The sequence below is a fragment of the Triturus cristatus genome, chromosome 5_1, assembly GCF_964204655.1.
Source record: "Triturus cristatus chromosome 5_1, aTriCri1.1, whole genome shotgun sequence".
Classification (NCBI taxonomy): domain Eukaryota; kingdom Metazoa; phylum Chordata; class Amphibia; order Caudata; family Salamandridae; genus Triturus; species Triturus cristatus.
In genome coordinates, this window is record NC_140587.1 from 702,955,593 (window position 1) to 702,969,204 (window position 13,612).

Below are 13,612 nucleotides of genomic sequence, written 5' to 3' on the forward strand. Positions count from 1 at the left end.
AAAGGCACAGGGAATATAGAAATGTCCGCGTATGCTGGGAAAGTATCATATCACTAGTTGAGGACATTGTTCCTGGGAGGCAAAATGAGTGAAGTTGTGGTGTCCCTGTTTGCGCCACAGCACACCTTTCATCAGCATGGTGAATGCGCTGCCCTCAGGGCAGCCGTGACCTTGCGCTGCCCTGTGAAATAAGGAGTAGCTCCTTCAAAGCTGCTCTGTGGTTCTCTGAGCGGGCGGCAACAGAAGTGCACTTTAAAGAGGGGTCAGAGATCCCCCTGCAGGCGCATGTAGTGAGTGACTGTACCTACCAGCAGGAGGATGTGTTCTAATGTTCTGCTACCCAGGAGGGATGAAGATCCTTTGAGGGGTTTGGGTTTGTTTTGATCGATTTTAGAAGCAGCAGATCACATCACATAATGAACAAAACACTTGAGGGAGTGGAAGAAAGCTCCAAATCAGTAGGCAGGGCCTAGAAAGCAATGTCGGGCCTGCTCAGACTTGTCTTTTCATGCACTTCTTCTGGTAAGTGGTGCCATTCAATTGGTACCTCCTTCAGAAAGGCCACCTAGGACTGGATTAATTAAGGTCTCCCTCTACGGTGTTTTGTTTTACCTACAAAAACGTCTCACGTTCGCAGCAGCGGCTGCTATGGGGCAGTAGTGGCGGCACGGGAGGGAGGCAGGAGTTAAGAAAAAAAGAAAATTGCACTTACCTGCTGGCCGCCGCTTCTCCTCCCTCCTCTTTTGTCGATGCAATCACGACTCTGCTGTCATCAGCATACTAGTGCTTGGTCGGCGTTCAGACAGGCAGTGGGAGCCTGTGCATGTTCTCCACCCGGATGTGCAACACAGCTGGGTGGTGAACATGCTACATGTGCATGACTGTTTGGCCGGCCCAAGACGGCTGGCCAAAAAGTCATGCGCACTTAGAAAGTGCTCAACACTCCTCCACCTGTTGTGTGGGCAGCCCCGCCCACACCTTCAGAGCCAGCACTGAAAAATAAAATGATAATAACACAGTGTTATTATCATTTTATTTTTTCTGTGAGGCGACGCTCCTCTGCCTAGCAGAGGAGCCGCCACTGCACGTTCAGGCACCTATGGAGACTCCACTCTCCAAGCAGATGACGGGAAAGAATATTGCTTGATGCAAATTTCCCTCATGTATCTGCTTTATGGCGAATAAAGATTCCTTTGCAATGGCCTTCTCCAGCATGTTCTGAAGATGTATCTGCAATAGTCTAAGAATGTAGCAGGATTCCTGTGGGTCACCCATGCAACAACTTTTTGCAAACCATCATAGTTCAGAGCAGGGTGGTAGCACCACGTGCCCCTTCACGTTGTGGTTGGAGAAAAAACTGGTTTTAGAAATGATGTTTTAACTAGCATTCTTGGCTGTGGCAAGTGTAGTTGCAAGTACCAGAAATACAATCCTCAGCTATGGGTCTTCCAACAACTGATCACAGAAATACAGCTCAGACGTTGGAGAAAACTGACATCACATCAATAATCGAGCAGGGACTGTAAGTCAGCAAGGCAACACCAAACCATAAGACGGAACACTTCTTCCCCCTTTTACTTAAATAGGCACAATCCAACTACATACACAGAATGAAATGCAACATCCCACATAAACAATCTGCACAAAACATTTTACAAGGCATAGCAAATACTGAAAACATTCATACTAAATTCTACAACTTAAACTCCCTTCCTATTGAACTGCCAGAAAGAACAGCATCACGCCCCACACAACTCCATCATGCAATTTGAAACAATATCACACTACACAAAACGTTCCTTTCCCCTACATCATAGCAAAAAGCCAATTATCGTCAGTAATCGTCCAGACATGAGCTCCCAACGAGATGAAGAGCCATCCCTTCTAACTAACGTAGAATGATCCCATGATCAAGAAGAGATCCATGCATGTATTGAATAACTCTAATGAAAAGCACTGCCTCCCAACGAAGTAAGGGCACATCACTTATGACTAACGTTCAAGGATGCCAAGCATGCACCAAAGAAACAACCAACATGGTGAAACTATATCTCTCACAACAAACATAGAGGAGGCCCCCAGAAGAGGTTGACTGGCCATGTATACGTAAGCTAATGTGATTTTTGCACTCAGTGACAAACAAAACATAAATGTACATGGGGTTCTCTCCGGTGGAATAAACAGAAAGAACTACCAAAGAACACATGCACCACACTGCACTCCGCCGCTTGGTAAGGGCACGTTATGTAATCCAAAATACACAGGATCATCTGGATTTCTCACACTAACAACCCTACCCTGTGTGACAGACAGAATATGCTTAATATACACATCAAATCTTAACAATTTCAAAATGCAACTACAACGTGCTTTTCAAGTTTGCTGGGAGACATATTGACATGAAATAGCATTACATTTCTTTAAATTAACAAAAACAAAAATAGATCTAACTTCAAGATTATACTCTGCAAAGCAAAGAACTTGAACAGCAAGAGATATTCAAACGTATTCACTCTCTGCAGCCAATGAGGTTCATCAAGAATAATGACCTGATGAACACGATGACTACTAAAATAGCCCTTTCAAATACAGAAACCATACCTCTGAGCCTTGCAAGGTCGACCCTTGTGACATCACATAACCTTGGACATTGATAATATTACTGAAAGTGACGTGCATTTGACGGTGTTGCATCACAGGATGTGGCATCCCTTGCTTGTCTAACACAGTCCTACAATGTTTTACATACAAATTCAATAGTACATCTCTTAAAACCCATGGAATGGTGACTTGTTCAACCTTCCTAGGTTATCAAGCTTGGTGAACATATTGGTCCACAAATGTCACGTCCAGTTTGTGCCCTTCCTGCTTTCACCGACAATCAACTTTACACCTATGAATTTACATGACCTAATCAGAGAAATTATCCGCTTCGGTCGCTTCTCTGGCCTGGGTATAAATTAGCACAAGTCCATTATATTTCCGCTGACAGCCTCTGCTCAAAAATGGGACTGTGAATTTCCTTTAGAATGGTGCACAGACTCAGTTAAATATTTAGGAATTCATATTCACTTAGACACCGCCCAAATCCTACGTCTGAATTATGGACGAGCAGTCGACACACTCTCGACCCAAATAGAAAGATGGCTGAGAATCCCTTTATCACTTGCGGGCCAGGTGTAGATTATAAAAATGGCAGTGCTCCCCAAATTCTTGTACCTTTTTAATAATATATCTATTCCTCTTACTAATAGCTTTTTTCATACAGTGTGTACTCTCTAAGCCAGATTGATTTGGGGGGGCGGGGGGGGGGGGGGAAGCCTGCGCGAGTCCGATGGGCCGTCCTTACGCTACCTTATGAGAGAGGAGGATATAATGTTCCAGATTTTCAGTAGTACTATTTAGTTGCCCAATGTAGCTATGCCTTCTCATGGTACCACACTGATGCTCGAATCCCATACTTATGGCCAGAATCCGATCTCGTTCTGCCTGGACAGCTTTCGGCCATTTTACCAGTGGGCTTCCCTAGAGACCCAGTGGATATCCAAACTGTCTCCTCCACGAGCTGGGCATGGAAGAAACTCTGCCGGGTCACAGGCACAGACGTACTTTACTCGTTTGCCCTGCCCATCGTAAACCTCCGCTTGCTTCCAATCACAGAGAAATGATTGGTCCAACGCACTCTTGCCAAATTCGACATCTCCCGGATGGGAGACCTCTATCCCGACGGCCATATATTTTCCCTAATGGATGACGACCGGTTCCAGGCAGGTACCATCATGGATAGGTTCGTCATGGGCCGCATCCGCTCCGCTCTACGATCCACTTTCTCATCTTTCCCAGTTGAGCCCACCTCCTTCACCCCCTTACTATGGTGATAGAGAATGCAAACAACATACATCTCACTTCTAAACTATACAAAGCATGTGCGGCACTGAAACTGGTTGATGACAGTAAGGTCCGTAAGGCATGGGAAGTGGACTTGGGGACGGTAATTACAGATAAACAATGGGCTGATTGCTGTTTGGTTACACGTGACATCTCACTCAACAGCAGACACAAACTCCTACACTATAAATTCTTACGCTGTACTTATTTCACCCCGACACTGGCACATAGGCTAGACCCCTCCAAGTCACACAACTGTCGTAAATGCTCGGCCCCCCCATGCCGATTTTGCACATCTTACCTGGAGGTGTCCAAAACTACAACGCTAATGGGAAGGCATACATTACACTCTAGGGAAAATGACTAATCTTTTTCTGATCCCAACCCCGGAAGTAGCCCTGCTGGGTTATACTGTAAATTTTCCTAAAAAGATTAGGCGGTTTGCATCACTGGGCCTCCTGTTGGCAAAGCGAGAAGTGGCCATCCATTGGGGGCGCAAGTCAGCCCCAACCATCCAGAGCTGGCTGCATAGTCTGGCGTATTGTAATGTTAATAGTGAAGTATACGCAAGTGTGTTGCCCAGTACAACTCGCCCCAAGGATATATGGGGCCCGTATCGTTCATACATTGAGAAGCAATACCAAAACTCACATTCACAAGTGGAACAAGACATTGTCCCAGAAGGCGTTGGTTAGAGAAGATATGCAAAGGGTTCTGTTATAATGATTTGTTGATATTATGCATCATTACTATGTACATTTATCCAGCAGGTGCGGACCACAGGTGTGGCGGTTCCGGATTGGGACTTGGTTCTCCTCCGGGATCCTTCTACTGTTCCCCTCATATTTGCACGGCAAACTGTGAATGTTGTAATCTGATATTGCCTGGTATTTATCTTGAGGATTGCCAATTAGGGTAATCACTGACGGAACTGTGGTTGACATTGTATACTGTAAGGTTGGTGAACGACTTCCTATGTATAATATCTTCGTATTTGAAAAATGAAAAATAAAGTATTAAAAAAAAAAGTTACACCTATGAATCAAACTCTCTATAGAAGGGCCATAGATTTCCTACCTGAGCTGCCCCTCTCGGTAAGAATTCTGCATTCTGTCCAGAAGGTGGTGGGATGGGTTGAAGTGCAACTTGGATCAAGGGCAGTGTGATGGAGGGAAAGGGGGACTAACCCAACCAGACAGTGGCCGTGAGATGAAAAATGGGAACAACGCATCAACCCAGACAGTGTTACATGGTTGGCACATTAAAACACATGGCTCTCCGCACAATAATGCACAGAGTGTGGGTAATGGGACAGGGAGGGAAGACACCATATGGGGTGAATGTGGGAGTACACGAAGTGACGCTCACAGGTACCATATGCCACAGTGCTGATGTTATCGGTGCCCTAGTGGAAAGTAACAAAGAAACTAATGGGCCTAGTGTGTTTGGCTGCACTGCACACTGAGCGCAGCTCATTGGCTCAGTATAGCCAACTTGACTGACCCATGAGTCGAGCATGTGCTAAGCCAACAAAGTGTCTGAACCACTTAGTGGCAGGCCAAAGTACTGAGGAAGGTACACAGGGGTGGAAGGCTGTGTTTTTCTTTCTGTCAACAAGACTTTGCGAGGGAAAGATTTAGTAAGGAACATCGTTTTAGGGATATGGCGATTAGGGAGTTCCAAACCTCATAAGATAATTCACCTAATAGATATGAGTTCCTTAAAGCTCAGCGTGAGCACATGAGCTGGAAAGTGTGAATCTATGTTGGAGTAGAAGATGAAGAGATTCACAATACTGACGTGCTGCAATATTTATCACATAAAAAGTATTTATTAACCACTTTTTCCATAATTTTGTAATACACAATTGATCTTACAACACATAATGTGTGCAAAAGTTCAGTTAGCATTGGAAAAATCAATAGAACTGTGTTGAAAAATATCGAAGTACTTGAACCCTTGTAAGTTTTATGCCATGCCCGTGTAGAAGTGCCCCAAGAAGAGAAAGAACATAGTGAAGAAAACGGTATCTTAAAAGCAATTAATACGAAGTGAGCTCAAAACAATAATTAATTCCCGACTGTTTTAACTTAGAGCCTTAGGTATGTAAATCATTGTTTTTAAATTGAACCGGAAGTGAAGAATCAATCATACCTCTAGAAAGTGAACCGGAAGTGAAGAATCAATCATGCCTCTTAAAGGTTATATGGAAGCCCACTTGGAGCTCCTTACTTGTCATTAATTATTTATAGAGGGCAAAGGATGAATCTGTTGGGTATTGGGTGTATTTCCCCAGTATTTTAGCTAAAGCATTTCGACCTCATATGGTGGAGTTAGGGGATTACAACAAACATTCTAGAGAGGCACAGCAATACAGCTCATTCTGCTTGGTGGTCTTCCAATGGTTAATACCACCACTCCGAAGGGATATTTGAGGGCTAGATGGTATCATCAGGGCAAAAGACTCCAAACATTGGAAAGGAGCTGGGTGTGATGCTTGCTACAGTCTCCTCCACTTTCCATTACACTGTGCTACCTAATTAATTCATCAAAGTGTTTCACTTACAGCCTAGAAGAAGGACGTGCAAATGAACTCTGAGGCATCGTCCCAGTGCAAGGATGAACATTCTGAGCTAGTTCTCCAAGTAAAAGACAAGCAGGCAGTGTACGTGAACAAATAAGGTGATTATTATTGAAGGTAATTTGGAGGGAACCATTATATTTTAGCACTGAGATGATCAGCAGGAAAGACGCTGCATCCCTATCGGAGTCATGAAGGACACCCTCATGGAGAAGAGGATCCCAGAAGCAACGAAGCTAGACTTGCAGAATAACACAGTGAAACGGCACGCCGTGTGAGAATAAATTAAAGGCCTCCCACGACGTACAGTCACAAGTAACCACATCATTCATTAAACTCGCCATCTGAAAATACAAAACTAAGGGTGCAGCATGAGCAAAAATCCCTCAACTGAGAGGAAAGTGCAGCTTTCTCTGAATTCCATTAAGCAATTTGGTAATTACATTGTACTCAGATGTGATGGATCAACACTACTGACACAAGACTGGACTGTACAATCAATGAACATGCTTTACTACCTCAAGTAAACTGTTGTGTGCTATTTTCTTAACAATATACACATGCATGTAATGTAACAAGTTTTTTGTATAGTGCATGCTCATACATTACTTGGTCTCCTGACGCTTTGATGTAGAGCTTGCTTGCACTTGTGGGTTTACCTATGGGACAGAGCTGTGTGGGTAATGCCGTGGACATACCTTAACCCAGTGAGTAAATATGGTGAGGATCGAGTCTATTTGTTTCTCCGTAGATAGGATCTGTAGAGGGACTGGACCTCACCACTTGCCATCCTAACTCTGCGGAGTCTATATGTGTTTGGGTTGTGCCTGCGGGTACTTCGCAGTGGTTTCTTGGTTGGCAGTCTTCTAACTCTCCAACAAACTCAGGTCAACTGTGGAAAAGCATCCCGCAGTTTGAGATGGCAACAGATCCCATACCGCACTGGTTGGTTACTGCCTTTCTCAGGTAGTGGAGGGTTACTCTGTTGGTGGGGTTACTTTAACACTTTCTGAAGAGTATTCTGCCTGGATCCGTGTCCCCCAAACCAGTGTCCTCTCTTTGTTTCTCAAAGCGCCAGTACTCATTCTACCTGCTGCAGCATTTGGTCCAATTTTTCTAAAACATTTTAATCACATAATTCAATGTTCACCTGGGTTCCATCATTTCCAAAGTGATTCCATTTCCTAGTGTCTCCTCTGTATAGTTTCCATCCTGATGATGACCAATCTCTAAATAATTGTGTATTTGAGTTCAAGCGTTGTCAACTACTACAATGGACTGTCTTTAAATTGATCTAGGATTTCAATACTTCTTCCACTGGGAGTGTTGCTTGAACATCTATATGTCCTCATTAGTCACACGTATAATTAGCATTTTTGTACAGCACCTGTGCACTATTCATTTACCTTGCCACTTTCACTGTGCCACTACACCAATAGGAACACCTTGTTCTAAGATTGTTTCTCTAAAATCCAAGAAATTGAGTTTTTGTCTCTATATAAGACTTTTCTATTGTGAATCATTAAATAGATTTGTTAATCGCAACATAAACCTTACTAGTAGAGGTTCTGTGTAACTATTGCCATGGGAGTCAGGGGCTACACTTCCCCCATAGGGACCACCTGTGTCTTTATCACTTGCCCTACCCTGGTCCCAGGGTTACTGGGATGCCCCTTAGTTGTAAGAAAGGCCACCTTAGAATGGCATTTGCTTCAAAGATTAGAAACCAGACCCAATGTTTCAATGTCTTGAAGAGTCCTGCTTGAGGTGATGGTGCGAGCATCACCATATACACAAGTCGGCACAGTGTGGGTGTGCAGGGGTAGTTTACAGGCATTCCACTCCGTGCTGCTTGGTTGTATCCACACAGTCTTCCAATAAGTGCCACCTCCTTCCCAGCCTGTGTTCATTTGGCACCAATCCGTGTAACTTCACTACCATGATGGAATACGGCTATACAGCACCATTCCAAGTTTGGTACACAGTAACTCTGGGCTTTATCAAAGTCCTGCACTGTGCCATCCTCCCCTCTGCTGCAGACCTTGATTTTGTACATTTTCATGTTTTGCATATTTGTTTTCCTTGTCAAAGGGATGCTAAAGTTGTGTGATTGAGCTCCTACGAGTCTAACCTCAGAGTACTCAGTGTCAACAGGTCCGGCTTCAGCACTGGTGGCACCCAGGGCGACAATCTTTTTTGACCCCCCGATGACCTTCTCCACGGATTACCCCACACCCTCCCTCCAAAAGTATCCCTCATATCTCCATAGGCCGTCTCTCATATGCATTTCATTTGTTTTTATAGCACTACTCATTCCAGTGCAGGGTTTCGCAGCACTTTACCTCACACACACATTATACAAAGACAATGAATCATGTGTAAATTAGTGTATAGGAAATGCTTCATAAGACAACAAGGATTACAATGAGTAGGAATCGCGGCATCCAGTAGTCAGTATGCTCGATATGGAGAAGCGCAGACTTAGGATCTTAAATGCATCACTGTGGTTGGGGTTGGCTTTACTAATAAGTATGTATTTCTACCTACTTTTTAGCAACATTAGGATAATGAAAGTCTGGGGGGAAAACATGACGTTCTAACCTATATTATGCAGTTTGTATGCTGCACTTTGATGACAGTTCATAGGTCACTGGGTTATATTAAGATTGTAATTTATGAACTGCAAGTACCAAAATGATTTGTGTGACAAACACAGTAACCCACTGAGCCATCCAAATGAAATACAGTTCTGTTATTTGCCAGGTAAACATTCTTTGCAGCAGGCATAGTGAACTTCTGTGCTACTTTTTGATGAGTCAAAACTGCCACTAGACAAAACCTCCATGTCTCGCCAGCCTGAAAATTAATCATCAGCATTATCTTGACATTTTTATTGTTGCTTTAAAACTGCTAGACACACAAGGAGCTCTGCAGCAGGTGTTTTTTAACCCATGTTATGTCTAAACACAGTGCCACCCCAAGGTCAGTGCCAGGTGCAGCTGCACTGATTGCACCACACCAAAGCTCGTCCTGGGTGTTGTGGATATAATTCTCTGTTGTGAACTCTTCCTCCCTGGGCAAAGCACTGCTTCTTCATAAACTTGTTCTCTATGCCCTTTTATCTTGTCTTTCACTCCTTGCTCTTTCCCACTCACCACCTCTCCACCATTTACAAGGCTGGAATGGAAAACCAAAAGCAGCTCTGGCATCGGTGCCAAAACCAGCCTCTCTTCCTTCGACTCTTTGCACACGTTTGCTTTTTACATCCATCCATCCTCCATCTCATCTCCCTTTCTGATCGCTTTCTCTCTACCTTCACCCTCCCTCCCCAGGTTCACCGTGGTGTCTGCAGATTAAACTCGGGTACCTTGGGAAGGTGACAGAGGCACAAGGAGTAAACTGGACTTTCAAAACCATCCACCAAGGGCTCCAGCCCACCAGGGAAATGCCCAGTGAAATAAAAGGCCAGTCCTGGCCAGCTCTTTTAATCACCTACAATTCTTCCAAACTTCTTTCAATCTCATTAACCCGGTTTTACTGCTTTCCTGCTGAGCTGCTGTATCTTTTGTATCCATTCCTACTCATACCTGACACTTTCATAGTAGCTCTATATTATACACAACCACATATTTCTGGTCTACAGCTCTTCTCTTCTGTTCCACTTTGTGTTACACCCATCTAACCCCTCTCTCCCTCCCTCACTCCCTTCCCTGCCTCATGCTGTCATCTTTTTTCAAAGCTGTCGTTTCTTCACCTCCACTCTTTTACTGGACCTCAGCCTTCACTATTTCTCACCACCTGCTCTCCACCTCATACTCCGTCTTCACCCTCTCCCCCACACTCTATCACCACCTTGCCCTCCATGACACATCTCATCCTCCACTCAGACTCATATGTCTATCTTCACCAACCTCTTCTCACCCTCATTTCACTTCAACAGCAATCACATTACACAGTATATACCCCACTCTTACACATCTAAGATCACACTCGGAGTGAAGCTGGCACCTCTGCCCTTCATCAGGTGCCTATATTATGTGTGGAAGGAAGAATGCACTGATGCTGTCAGGGATGAAGAGTAACTTCTGCTTTTTGCATTCTACCTGTTTTGTGCAAGTTTGAGAAGCTTGCACTGGTACTACTGCCAACTGCCCTGTGTCTGGTATTTGTGATAGGGGAGCCTGGACTGCTGCTGCCTATGCAACATCTGGGTTTTGTGTTAGTGAATATTGCTAAACGTTCTTTTAAATATATAAGTGCTAGAATAATTGGCTCTTCCAGTGCCTGCTTCATATACCGCTGTAGTCCGTTGGACAGAAAAGGAACAATCATTTCTAGGAAAATGTAAGCTTAGGTCCAGCTCCCTATTTCCAGACTCTGTATCTCCAGTAGGAGCTTCCACACATTCTCTCCCCTCTCCAACACAAGCCCCCCATTACAAGCCTTCATGCTGCTTCTTTTTCTCTATATACATATGTATGTCTCCACTCTCCTCGCCTAAAAAAAGGCACTGTCACTGTGGCCTCACAGTGTCTGTGCATTTCGTGAAGAGAAGAGATTGGCGATATAGACAAAGTGAGCAGAGTCTGTGTGGCTGACGCACTATTTGGTTGGGTGCACAGTACAAAACGAGGAAGAGAATATACAGATACTCACTGAAAAAACACAAAGGTTAAAGTGATGTTATAATTCAGAAGAATTGTAATAATATCTTTCTTTCTGTTAGAAAAAAACTTAGAAACTCACTGAGAAAAACAAAGTTTAAGAGATGTTATAGTTTGGTGAAACTGTCAGTTAAAACATACAATTTTAAACGAAGAAAACCACCAACGTTCACCAGTCATTTATTTCAAGCAAATATAACTTGTGCCCATTGCCATAAACAGAGGTGTTATCAATGATGATATTTCAGATGTTGCAGTGATGTTATCAGTGATGTCATACTACATGTCATAAGTGATGTAATATGCGAGATAATGAGCAGTGCATGTGAATCCTAAAATGACTGCTACCACATCTTTGCGGATGTGGTGGAAGCCAATCAGATCTTTTCTTTAGATCTATTCGCTCCGTGGATCTTTCACGGCCTGAACCTTAACTAAAACTACTGAATGGATATACACCAAATCACAAAAACATGCTTTCTTGACCAAAATCTAGCTTTCCGACAAATTTGGTTCATCCGTTTATGCTGTAGCTGTGTTTAATTTTCCGATAGAAAATTGCATGAGGAAAATGCATTATAGGACCCCCTTTTTTAATAAGCCCCCGCTCGACGGATCACCCCCGAACTTTCCAGGAAGAAGCTTAGGTGGATGAACTTTTTGGTTGAGAATTCTGTGAAGATTCATCAAACAGCGCTTAAGTTGTAAGTAAACCAGAAAATGTATTTTATATGGATATGTGGTCTAACTATAACCACACAATAGCGACCGCCACTGCAGAAAAAAAGTGTGTGTGTGTGTACACAAAGCATGACCAACACAATGTCTTACATTACATTTCACTTTAGCACCAGTGCCTATGTCGCATTAAATATTGACCACTATTCTCATTTTGGAAGGCTGTATTTATGCTCATTGAATACGCCTTTAAACAGGGGTTAATAGCATTAGAAGGACCGAAACAGAATGTATCCTCAAGCGGCTTTGCTGTGTAGATACGAACATGTGGAAGCAGATTCCCTCCGAGAATGGCTGAATGTCCACGCCTTCTATTTCCATATGAAATACAAAAATAATCTTCTTTGTTGGCACTATTTGTTTTCATATGCATCTGGCCTTGTTTCTGAGGGATAAAGAGCTACCCCCTTGATATGATATCCTCACTAGCACACCTACCCTTTAACTGCTAGTTACTGAATTGGTACATTTTCATGAATATATCTTCTTCATCCACTGAAACTTCACTTCTGAACCATACATTATAGTTAGGGGTGTCTGTGAAGAGTGCCATCTGGATAGTATTACCACCTTAGTTTCCTGCTTGACTATACCCTCTTTCTGACCTCCACTAGTGACTGGGGACTGCACTTTTCTGCTCTTCCCTGATATGCTTGTGTTGTAATGCACCACAATATCTCCCTAGTTGCTGCCACACTGGTAAACAGAGCCTGGCCTAGACAAGGTCTACTGTCATGTTGCTGACGATGTAATGAATGAATAGTGTATGTGGAGAGGCCCTACCAGCTACTCTGCAATTCTTAAAGAAGTAAGTAGGGATAAAAAACGTGCACATTGTGAGGTCTCCATTTGTGCTGTAACACCCAGCACTGCTGTTCACAACTCGTTTAGAGATTACACTATATTTAACACCATAAGTGAAATATCCAACTACTTTAGTGCATCTTTATTTACAGCTTCAATCTGCACAGTTCTTGATGAGACAATCCTCAATTTGAAATGACATACTTTCACAAAAGAGATGAAAATGATTATTTTTGGCGCAGCCAATAAAATGCCCATCTAGATGATTGCAACTCCAGATGACATAAAACATTTCCATCTAGGACCCAACATGTGGCTGACAACACACGCGCGTATTCCTGCCCTTACCTTTCTTCAAGCAACTCACCTAGCTTTCATCTAGCAGAACAGAAGGGATGGGCCAGTTACAGCAAGTGAGACCAGGAACCATGCTGAATTTTAAAGGAAGCGTTACTGGTGAGCGCAAGCAGCAATTAATCGCCCTCCTCAAGAGTTGGCCATGCTACACTGCTGGAAAGGTGGCCAACCTAGGTCAAGGTTAGGACAGAAAAAGCAAGCACCAAATAAGGATATGGACTCTCTCATAAAATGCCAAGCTGAGTGTAAAAACCATGTAACAGTTTTGGAGAGAAAGGAGTAAGTGACTACCTGACCAGAAATGCATATGTGCTGTCCCCACTTGCACCGGTGCCCCCAGCTCAGCTCATGCTACCCCACACTGAGGCAAGCCCACTTTAAGGAGACCTCCTGCTTGCCTCTGCAAAGTCTTCTCATTAGGAAGCGGTGGGAGCTCAGGGAAAGCACCGTGTAGCCGCCGCCGCCACCCTCTGAACAGTGCCCTGCCACTGTGAATTACTACAGAAAGAGTCATTATTTCCCTCTTTTCACCTTTCCACAGTTGGGGTGTTTCTTTGAGGTTGGAGGAGATGTGCTTTGC

General features: G+C 43.7%; 1 protein-coding gene across 10 annotated transcripts in view; it reads right to left on the minus strand.

Moving 5' to 3' along the window:
• DTNA (dystrobrevin alpha) overlaps positions 1–13,612 on the minus strand; it is a 980,878-nt gene that overhangs the window by 159,247 nt on the left and 808,019 nt on the right. The window lies entirely within an intron of this gene.